Source organism: Pipistrellus hanaki, assembly GCF_964339955.1.
Source record: "Pipistrellus hanaki genome assembly, chromosome: 13".
Taxonomy (NCBI): Eukaryota; Metazoa; Chordata; class Mammalia; order Chiroptera; family Vespertilionidae; genus Pipistrellus; species Pipistrellus hanaki.
The window spans coordinates 12,860,488-12,872,872 of NC_140515.1; positions in this window are offsets into that span (position 1 = coordinate 12,860,488).

Sequence of the window (12,385 nt, forward strand, 5' to 3'; positions counted from 1 at the left end):
CATGTTGTCATGACAACAAGAGGACCACACCTCCAGTGACATCCAGTGATGGCAGCAGGCAAAAGGACCTGCAAAGACCAAGCTACAAAAGCTTTTCAATGTGCATACATCTTCAGAGACCCCTGTCTTGAGCCTGTTTGAAACAGAAATAAATTGCAGATGGATTTGTGAGAGAGATGTTCTGGAGAAAATGCCTTTGGAATCTTAGAACATTCCTGTCCCCGCTCTTTACTTGCTATCGGCTGCTAATGAAAGGGTTGGTACTTATCCGAGGTATTGCCTTCAAAGTGTCTGCAATCACAGCAGGGCCAACAGGGAGATAAGAAGATCAGTACACCAAGATGAGCCAAAAAATGAAATCCAGGTCCTGTTTACTCTGTTTTGCTCACAGCCTGGAGTTCAGCTTAAAATTCATTATAGAAGCCTCTCAAGGTCTTACTTCTAGAGTAAGCCTAACACCCCAAGATTTAGGATTGCCTTTGGTAGCTTATTTTGCCTAGTTTTCTTGCCTGTGGTGGGGGGTGGAGACATGTCAGCAATTTGCATAATGTTAGCCCAAAGACCTTGGAATATCTGAGAGGGACATTATGTAGAGCAGGAATCATCTTATGCTGCAAAGGAAACCGGACCAGCAGCACTGACCTCACGACTTCACCTCTGTCAACTTCATTCCTGCCTCCGTTTCTGCTCTGCCTTTGAAAGAAGGGAAATGCAGACCCCAGCACAGAGCAGACAGTAGATCTCTCAGGAGGTGACATAAACCAGAGAAGGCAAGGTGACATCAACCGGATTGATCCGAGGAGCATGTGAACAGGGCTCTTTGTAAAACAGCGATTCACTGACTTGGGGAGTGAGCAGACTCCAATCCAGTCCATCTGGTGGCTCATGCATGCTTTGAACAGGAATGTTCCACCTTTCTCATCTCATGGCAAACATTAAATACTGAAACTCTGCGGCACACCAGAAATATATTCTATTATTTGCCAATCTTACCAAAAAAAAAAAAAAAAAAAAAAAAAGGTGTAATTTTGATTCATTAACACCATATGGCTATTGTGTAGACTGTTGTCATTAAAATATATATATGCATATACACATGTATATGCATATATGTAATTTTATTGATTTCAGAGAGGAAGGGAGAAGGAGAGAGATATAAACAGAGAATCACTGATTGGCTGCCTACTGCACATTCCCCATTGAGGATCAAGCCCTCAATCTGGACATGTGCCCTGATAGAGGATTGAATTGTGACTTCCTGGTTCATAGGTCAACACTTGACTACTGAGCAATACTGTCTGGTTGACTGTTGTCATTTTTTAATTTGACAACCTAAGGAAAAGAGGTTAGAGCCCCTGACTAATAAATTGTCAGGTATTGCATATTTTAAAAATACTTGTGTCACACCTGTTGAAATCACTAATTTAGAGGGGTCACAAACCCCTTTGTTCTAGTAGCATCCACTTGCCTTTGGTTTGACTCACTCTATTTGGATCCTGGTTTTCATTTGGAGCCATGTGGTCATGGATAGGATGGAGCTGGCTGCTTCTGTTGCACCCTTACAGGCTCCCCGCCCCCTCCCCCTTCCCATTTTAGTCTATGTCACTGGCACTCATCTTGGGAGGGGGGAGATTTTGCCCCCAGAAGACATTTTTCAATGTCTTGAGTCATTTTAGATTGTCACAAGTGGGAGGGGTGCTCCTCCAGTTGTAGAGGGTAGAGGCCAATGATGCTGAACACCCCAGAGTACACAACACAACCACACAGCTAAGCATAATCTGGCCTAACATGTCTACAGTGAGAGGTGGAGAACCCTGCCCCACAGGAGTTACCTGGTCCCAGCCTCCCCACCCTCCTCCATCCAGTCCTCCAAGGTGGACCGGGAGGGTGCAGGCCGGAGGATATGCATACATTTGCTTTTGCTTTCAGAATTTGTTTAATGTCTCTGTCACATGAGGGAATAGAGTTGTTATGGAGAGCTTTGGGTTGAGACAAACTGGATTTGCATTCTTTGGGTTTGCAAGGCACTACTTGTGTGGCCTTGATCAAATAACTTACCTACTCTGGAATGAGCTTCTTTATTTGTAAAATGAGGAGAATAATATTCACAGTGAAGATTAAACAAGGATTTGAATTTAAAATGAGAACACCACACATGGCCCATGGTAAGACTTAACCAGTGTTGTATGGTAAAGTTGGAGCTAGACCTTGTCAGCCAAACCTTTATCAGTCACTGCTAGCAAGCATCTGTTCTTAGCAGAACACGTGGCCACTGTGTTTATTATATTTATCATCAAAGCTTAGGAAAGTATAAAGCAGTTTCTGTGCCAAATAAAGATCCCCTGACCGCCACCCTTATTGGGAAAAACTTTGGGTTATGTATGCTATGATGTTTGGTATGGAGGTATCAGAAGTAAGATAGCAAATATTCACAATTACAAACAAAAGCAACTGAGAGTTGAAATTCAAACTCATAAAAATTAATCACCTGTGGTGATAACATTTAAAAAAAACTCTCATTGAAAAAAAAATTGCTAACTTAGCATTTCTCTAACCTTGAGGAATTTAGCTTAATGATCCTTGCCTGTACCTCCTTCCCCAACCTGACTTCTCAGAATGTTTCTGAGATATCAGAATTTCAAAGCAAGTTCCTGTGTGTTCACATGAGCAGGGCTTCTAATGAGGATTCTGAGAATGTCTTCAGCCTGGCTTATGATGGATAATGTGATGGAAGGCCCCTGTGGCTTTCATTTTGGACCTGACTTAATAAAAAACAATCACGGTAACAAAAGAGAGTGGGAGGAAGTCTGCTTCCCCCAGTTTTTCTATTGTGTGGCCACTTTAATGTTGGGCTTCACCATACAAGACAGCAGGGAAAATAATTTAATATAGAAATGCCAGCATGGAGTAAACTCAAGTAGAGTAAATCAAGCATGAAGAAGTAGAGTGTCGTAAGGGCATACGTTTGCTTCTTTAAGGGCATAAGCTTTGCTTCTTTAAGGGCATAGGCTTTGCTTTTTTTTTTTTTTATTTCTTCAAGGTTCAACAGCACATTACAATGGAGTGTGCTTTTTCATGCATGGACATAACTGCCAAGAGAGGGCTTTCAGCAGACACACCCCAGTGAGTACTAGAGCACCTCTCTCCACTCTTCAGCCAGCCTGATTTCCCTGTTGGTTTAACACTAGTAAGAGGAAAATTAAAGACTCAATACTGACCCAGGCCTAGGTGGAAGAAAAACTGGTTATATCATGTGATATCAAAACTGATCAGAAATATATCCTCCACTCAGATATATTAGATATATCTAGAGTAACTGAAATGTCTCTGTAACATTTTCCTTTGCATTAAAGCATTGCATGTCCTAAAACACAGGTATGATTTCTATCTGGAAACAGCAAAGCCAGTGGTTATCAACCTTGACTGCAAGCTAGAATCACTTGGAAAGTCTTTTTAAAAATGTCGATGTCATTCAACATCTACAAGGAAATTGAATTGGCATAGTATTTTAGAAAAATTTGGCATCAGTATTAAAAAAAAAAAATCTCTTCCACATAATTTTCTAATCTGCAACCAAGCTTGAAAATCATTGCAATTATAAGTTAAGATCTGATCTGGTCTTTGGATTTTTTTTCCCCCTGAATCTAAACACCTACAAATTACCACACACCTTCATCAGTCACAGTGACTCTCTTTGGCATTGATACATGACATAGAATTTTGGGTCGGGTTATAGAACAGAGAAATTAGAGGAGAGAAGGAGAGGCGCATGCAGCTTGAATAAGCTCCACATGCAGGGTGATGCTAAAGTATTTAACAGCCAATGTGGCATGAGCACTGAGCTCTCAGAACAGATCTGCTGCTTAATATCAGATCTGCTCACTGATACACTCTGACCTTTGAGAATTTGAGTATTAGGACACTGGCACCCACTGACTCTTGCACGTTGCGAATTCATTCTGTTATTCAGCAGTCTCCTAGCAAAACCTATCAGGGGTAGGGAGGGCGGGGGAGGAGAGAGGGGAGTTAAGAGTGTGTAGGGACCAAGGATGCAGGATGTGCGGCTGGCTATCTATTTGGGGAGGAAAGGGTTTAAAAATAGAGCAGCACTGGACAGAAGGCTGATAGGCGTGGAATACAAAACCAGATGTTACCTACTTCCAAGGGTTGCCTTGGTTCAGCCAAGTTCTTGGGTGTTGAGATGTTTTATAAACACAGTGCCCTTTGTAAGAATTCTGGAGATGAGCTATAAAAAACTTGGAGCTAAAAAAAAAAATCTCCTAATGAGAACTAATGGTTCTCAATAAACTCCCACAGGTCACGTAACAGTCAAACGATAAATTGTGGAGCCTGAGACCCAAGTGAAGGGTCACCGTGACATTGTGTACATCATTAAACTGGCGAACTTCTGCTTGCCTGTTGGTGGCCGGGCTTCTCTCCTGCAGACCCAATCATCTGTGTTCTCTGAGGGCCAGGAAGGTGCAGGGAAAGAGCAGTCCTCTTTCAACTGCTTGGCCAACACCTCCCCACCCCCACCTCCTCCAGCTTGGCTTTACTCAGCATTTCCCCCTCTGCAGCCGATCCTCGGGCAATCCTAGTCTGTGGACACAAGGCAAAATTTGGAAATATATATTGATGTAGAGTTGAAAGTTTATAGTTAAAAGCCCAGCATGCAATTGTCCTCTGACAGAGGAACTCTGCCTGTTCCACGTCAGGTAAAGATGCTCTTGGTCATTAGACCGACTACCCAGACTAATTTTAAGTTAATTTGAAAAGGCGATGAGGATTGAAATAGATACATTCTTGCAGATAATGAGGGTGTTCAAGACTTGAAGATCAGAAATCTAGAAGTCTGTTTGTGACAGGTGCCTTCAGACACGTTTTCAAGCTGTAGTGATTTATTCAAACATTTGCCAAATACTTTCATTTTCCTCTTTCTCTGCAAATGCTTAACTGTTCAAGGCGAAGGTTTTCCCTGACATCAATGAGGCATTCCATGACCGAGCTGTTATTTGTGTGATTTTTGAGGTCAAGAGGTTATTTGATCTCACCATTCCCACCCCCATCAGAGAAGAGCAGAGCTAACCTTACTTTTTCGCAGGCTATTGCTAAGTGGAAAACATCCTGCTGGCGGGGAGGCTACCATTAAAGGTCATCCCAGCTCCACTGTAAAACGTTGCTCATTTCTGGTTCTGAATCAGAATTTAATGTCTATCTATCAAATGACTAGTGACAGGCTTTTATATACAGCTTTGCGGCTGTCTCCTCACCCTGACACCCCCTGCCTTTCTGAAACTGAAGCCATGTCAATCCTTTACTTATTTATTTTTATAGTTAGTTTGTTTGTCCTTGTTGTTGGGCCTCCAGTAGAAAGGCATCCATTGAGTACTGGTCAGTAGCTGCCACTTTATCATCACTGTTCTGTGGAAAATCCTCTTTGGTTCTGCTTGTTCACCATTTGCTCCATTTCCTTCGTACATGCCCCACTCTTTATGCAAATGGCTAATTTATATGGTTTTTTATATACTTTTTCTTTTTCTTATTTTTTTTTTTCACTAAGCACCATGTATTTAATATTTGGAGTGGCTAAGAGGATGTCAACGGCTAAATCCAGAATTCTCTTCCCATTAGCTGGAAACTGGCTGGGATGGGGGCTCCTCCCCGCTCCCCAGCAGGTGGGCTGGACCCAGCCTCTATTTTCCAAAAGTTCTACTAGGTGCTCTCAGCCTGGGCATACACTCCCCTGAAGAGCCAACACCACCACTCAGCCTGGGGCTTCTGATGGTCTTAGGTGACCCTGCTAGTGGTTCTCAACCTTAGGCTGCTGTAGAGCCTAAGACCATCGGAAAACACAGATATTTACATTACGATTTATAACAGTAGCAAAATTACAGTTATGAAGTAGCAACGAAAATAATTTTATGGTTGGAGGTCACCACAGCATGAGGAGCTGTATGAATGGGTCACGGCATTAGGAAGGTTGAGAACCACTGCTCTAGAAGAAGGAGTGACCTCCCACCCAGAGCATGGCCCACACTCTGGACCCAGAACATCTTTTCCTGTGATGCTGTGGTGAAGGCAACTGCTTGGCCAACACCCTGCTGCTGCCCTTCTCCCTGGGATGTCTGCTCTGTTCCTGTGAGGCTTACACAGTGAGAGACTAAGTCCTGAACTCAACAAAGATCTTTTGTTGTCCTTTGCTCCTAACCTCTGCTTAATTCACTGAGATAGGCATCCACTTAATTTGGCCTAATCTCTTCTCCCAGTATGAGGCCCAACTTCTTGCCATGACAAACAGTATACAAAGAACAGCCTTACTCTGTCTCTTTACAAACCTCTGTGAAATTTTCCTTGAAGTAGAATTTCTAGGTCACAGAAAATGCATAGACATAATTTGAGTAGTTCCAGCTTGCTCTACTATGAAAACGTGCCCTTATGCTGGAAGCTGATTGGCAGTTGAATTCCATTTGGAAGTTTAGAGTCAGAGAAGGCAGCCTGTGCTGTCATTTGAATTGGGAACCTTGCAAGTTGAGGGAGTAGCAGGTTCTGTCAACCATGCTGAGTGGCAGAGAGTGCTGTTCTCAGAGAGAAGGGCTGACTGTGGAGATGATGCTATGGACGTCATGCAGAGACACCTAGAGACTGGGTCTGACTGTCCAGCTCCTGGGTCACATTCTTTTTGAGCTGCTTCCTGCCCTGAGTTCCACAATGAATTCTTGTTCATCCCCCGTCCCAAAGCATGATTCAATACATTTCTGATACCTGAGGCCAAATGAGCTTTTAACACAAAAGGGATAAATCCTTCTAAAAGTTGACAACAGCAAAAACTCTAATCTGAATTTTTCTAAGTTTGCTGAAAGCTGAGTTCTAGAGATTTTTTAAAATGAAGGTTTGGTTTTGGTTGAAAGTCAAGTGTTTTGTTTTTAAATATATTCTTATTGTTTTTTTACAGAGAGGAAAAGAGAGGGATAGAGAGCTAGAAACATCGATGAGAGAGAAACATCTATCAGCTCTCTCTTGCACACACACACACCCCCCCCCCCCCACTGGGGATGTGCCCGCAACCAAGGTACATGCCCTTGACTGCAATCAAACCCGGGACCTTTCAGTCTGCAGGCCAACGCTCTATCCACTGAGCCAAACTGGTTTCGGCAAAAGTCAAGTTTTATCAGTGGCAATTTTTTAATGAGAAAGGATTCTTCCATTAGATAAAAGCAGTTCTTAAATTTTTGCTGAGGGATTTAAAAATCCCAGGATAATATTGTACATCATAGAAGTTTTGCAGGACCAGACCCTATAGAAATAGACTGCTATTTTAATGTACAGCTATCAAGTAATCTGTTTTAATTGTAATAATCTGAACAATAAAGTTGTACTAAAAACAAACAAACAAACAAAAAAATAATCTGTTTGGCATCAAGTAGGCATAATTATAGTACATATATGATGAATTGAACTTTCCCTATTTAAATATTTTATATCAAGTACTAGAGGCCCAGTGCAAAAAATTTGTGCACTCAGGGGTGTCCCTCAGCCTGGCTTGCATCATCTTGAGGTCCAAGTCCCCTTGGGGGAAGTCCACCTGCTGGTTTAGGCCTGCTCATCAGGTGATCAGGCCTAAGCTGGCAGTCAGACATTCCTCTGGCAGGCTGGGAGCCCTCAGGGGATATCTGACTAACAGCCGTTAGTTGGACATCCTTAGCACTGCCACGGAGGCTTCTGTCACCACTGCTGTGCTGGCCAGCCATCAGCCAGTTTTTGGTTGAGTGGTGCTCGCCCTGTGGAAGCACACTGACCACCAGGGGCAGCTTCTGCATTGAGTATCTGCCCACTGGTGGTCATTCCACTGTTAGGGTCAATTTGCATATTAACCTTTTATTATATAGGATAAATTGTTCTGCTTTTAATCATTCATTTTAGCATCACTTTTAAAATTGTAGATACTTTTTTAGTCAATTGACTACTCTTACCTGTCCATTCTCTGGAATGTTTGATGGACATATGTTTCTATAATGTCTTTTTGTAAGTCTGGTTAAAATTATCTGGTGAATTTGGATTAAGGAAAACATGCAGTGTTCAGTCATGAGTATGGGAGTTAGTGGATTTCTCATTAAAGAAAATGATTGATCTCTTTTATAACCAGAGACTATACAGAAGGAAGTGGAAAAATATTTTTGATGGCAGGACATAAAAATACTAGAGGCCTGGTTCATGAAATTTGTCCATGGGGGGGAGGGTGTCTCCCAGCCCAGCCTGCACCCTCTCCAATCTGGGATCCCTCAGGGGATGTCCAACTGCCAGTTTAGGCCCAATTCTGCAGAGTTCAGGTCTAAACCAGCAGTTGGCCATCTTTCTCACAATTCGGGATTGCTGGCTCCTAACCACTTGCCTGCCTGCCTGCCGATTGCCCCTAACCACTCTGCCTGCCAGCCTGATAGCCCCATGACCACTCCCCTGCCAGCCTGATTGACATCTAACTGCTCCCCTGCTGGCATGATTGTCCCCAACTGCCCTCCCCTGTGGGGCTAAGAGGATTGGGGGACTCTGACTGGATGAAGCTGGATGTTGCAGGGACTGGGTGAGGCAGGGCTGAGGGGACTGGGGAACTTCGGCTGGATGATGTGGGGCTGAGGGGAGTGGGCACCACCATCTTGTGGCTGTGAGTGCCACCATCTTGTGAGGGCATGGCAGTCAATTAGCATATTCCCTCTTTATTGGCTGTGGGCACCACCATCTTTCTAAGAGTGTGATGGATAATTAGCATATTTTATCTTTATTAGGATGGTTGCTACAATACCAAGGCTTCTGCTATTTTATGGGTTGCAATGACACTGAAGGTAAATGCAGCTCTTTCTATGGTTTTATTGAGAATATGTAGTTTTTTCCATTTAAGTTAGTTGTCAGATAATTTTTGTTTTTTTTGAGACTACCTCCTCCATCTACATTATATCTTATTTGAGAGTTGTTTCATATTCTGTGTAGTTTTTGCCCAATAATTTTTATCTTTTCCTTCCTACCATTGTATTTTTCTTGGTTCATAGCCCACCTATTATAAATTCCAGATAAAATGTAGTAAAATTTAAGATTTATGGCAAGGGAAAATCAGAATCAGGTGGTGTGCAGTTAAAGAAAAACAGACTTATAATGACAAAGTTATTGTAAAATCACATGTAAACTTAGAATACATTTAGTTCTCACTATGGAAAAGAATAGAATGATAAGTGAAAATTACCTTAATTTTTCACTTGAACATTACTACATTGTCAAGGCATAGATCAGCAAAAACAGTTGATGCTGTGGGAAGCAATAGGCAAGATCTTGCGAGTTTACCAAAAGGAAACTTACTTTTTTTCAGCTTGTAAGCTCTTGCTTTCCTCATAAAGATAAAAGCCACAATTGTCCTTTTGCTCCCAGGACATTTTTTTGTGTTCATATTATTGTTACAAAGTTTAAGTTTTTCCTTCCTTTCTTTTTTGAGGAGGAGGAGGAGGAGAAAAAGGAGGAGGAGGAAGAAAAGGAGGAGAAGGGGAAATAAATTGTTGGGGTTATAGCACATATTTAAGTGTTAAACCTCTTTGAGCCTTTTAAGTTCCAGGATATGAATGAAAATAAGTGGATGTGGGAATTCTGTCTCAGGCTTCTGGGTTATGTGATAGTTTTCTCCACTGGACTTGGACTTGTGTGGACAACCTTGGCTTCCTGTGACCAGAACTGGCCTTCTGCAAGTAGAGGTATCAGGAGGAGAGGAGACTGTGGTCATGACCTGTCAGCAACAAAGCTCTCCTCCCTCTCGGAGGGCCAAGAAGATGGGACTTGAGCTTCCACGGAAAATCTCCTCAAAGGCCTAAATTAAAAGCTGTAAAATAAAGTGGGCAAATGTTTTATTGGGCCAACCTAGGGTTTCAAGAAGATTTTAAATTTCAATGAACTCTCCACCATTCCTTTTACTAACTCCCAGCATAATTCACACATTTATGGTACCTGGCTGGACACAGTGGGGATTTTTCAATGCCTCATATGATAGATAAATGGCACCACAAACTATTCATCCATCCATCTACCCATCCATCCATCCATGCATCTTTCCATCCATTCATGTATCCATCTATTCATCCATCCACAACAGTTTATTAGGTGCCTTCTATATGTTAGGCACTGTCTTATATATTGAAGATGTATTAAAATATTATCTCTGCTGCCCAGAAACTTAAAGCCTAATAAAAAAGACAGGGATTCCTCAAGTAATTCTGTGAAAAAAAAAATGCACAATTAGAAACATTTAGAAACTTATCTAAACCTGTAAAGGAAAGGAATTTACTCTAAGATTGGAGCAGGAATGTGATCAAAGAAGGCTCACATTTGAGCTGGAAAGAGCACTGTGGACTGAGGGAACATTTGTGCAAGGTCTTGTGACACCAAAGGCTTAGCAGGACAGTAGGATAGCTGAGTGCATTGGCTCCAGTTGAAGTGGGTGAGTTGCACAGCAGTCTCCTCTATAAGGGTCCTACATACTAATTAAGATGAGTGTTCTTTACCAGTGACAATGGGAAGTCATTGAAGCTGGGGCTACAGCATGGTAGATGTTTCATAAGAGACACTTTGGCTGCTAAGTGGAGAATAAAGGGGAGAGGAGCAAGAGAGGCACAGTGAGACGTAGTCAGACCAGCGAGAAGAGAGCTGTTGCAGGGAGAATGGTGGCTTTGGCTTGTGTTGGAAAGGGGACTTGGAAAGTGGTTTGTGGAGCATTGGGCAGAAGATAAAATAGGCAGTCCTGGGTGGTGTGTGAGACGTGAGGGTGAGGGAGAGACAGGTATTAAGAATAATGCCTAGCTTTTTGGCTGTGCAGCAGGAGGGGTGGTGGAACATGCCAACAAGAGAGATTGTTATGGAGGAGGGGCAACCCTACTGCACCTCGGTCATCAGGGCCTCCTCTTTCAGTATACACTGAGCTACAACTTGAGAAAAATGACGGAGAAGAAAGATTTTGAAAGGTGACAGGTCGCTAAAAGAACAACAGCTTTTTATTGAGCACTTTTTATGTGCCAGGTTAAGCATTGGGAATCCAGTAGAAGGAAAATTTCTTCTACTGGGAAAAAGGTCATGTTCCTCATGAAATAACCAGTCTAGTAAAGGAGATGCACAATAAATATTTATAATTACTTCATTAATTACTCTGTTTCTATGATAAATACCAGGAGAGCAAGACAAAGTTAGTTAATCAGGTCTGGTTAGGAGAGGGAGAGGGGCAGGGTCAAGGCAGGCACCCAAAGAAGAATGAGAAGAAATAAAATATTCAGGAGAAAGAAAGACACTTTGGAAGGTCCCAAGGAATCAAACGTTTGGATTGGTTAAAGGAGAGATAGAGAGAGAGAGAGAGAGAGATCCTCCTATGTGGTGAAAGTGGGGGTATAGGGCCATAGTGACATGTGACAGACATGGAGTGGAGCAGGAGCAAGGTCCTGTCAGCTCAGGGCTGCTTTGCTTTCCTAGGCATCTGAACGTTGTTGTTTTTACAACTTCCCACACTTAGAGATCAAGAGAAAAAAGAGGAAATGAACTGGGAGGGGTGTGATTCTAACCAATCAGAAATTGTAAAGGACAGACAGGTAAGAGGAAGATGGTCTCAAGGAAGAACTTTCCACTTTATATGTATATCTGACTCAAGCCCTGATTCAGCCCTTTTCTTTTTTTGCACTAGATCCTTGGTCTAGGACAATTTTATTTGATTACTCTTTAGTTCCTATTAGTTCTTGGGTTTCCTGTGTGACCAGAGTTATAGAAAATGTACCATATGGTAACCAGTTTCTTCAAGTCACCCATGGGAGTGCTCTCTCCTTTGTACTTACCTACCTGCCTTCTCCAGAGGATGTGGATGTGATTCTTGTCCTGGATGAGAAAGGAGATTAAGATGATTTGTAAGAAATAAGTGGAATAGTTTTGTGGCTCTATACCCCGGCTGCCTTTTTCCTAAGGTGAATTTGGGTATAAAGATACCCTATGATTCTCTCTTTATTTTTCATTAAATTGTCTCCAGTCTCCTTTGTCCTGCCTAATCAGAGTATCTGTTCATGATGTTTTAAATTTCTTCTGTGAGCTACAAGAAAAATAGGTCTCACAAAGAGCTCCGTCTCATTTAATAACTTGCTTGAAGGCAAGAACAGTGTCAAGGAGCATTCTTATCTTTCCCATTTTCTAGATACACTCAGCTGAACATTAATTTGGGGCAACCCTTTAGAAAGGAGATCATGGCTCTCTTATCTCAACGGCTTTCCTGATCATTTGAGTTGTGTGCTTGTTCTGAGATTGGGAGTTTCTTTTCGGGTGGCTCTGAGGACAGCATGATTGTTCTGTCTTGGAAATGAAATAATCTCCCACTGGTACACTT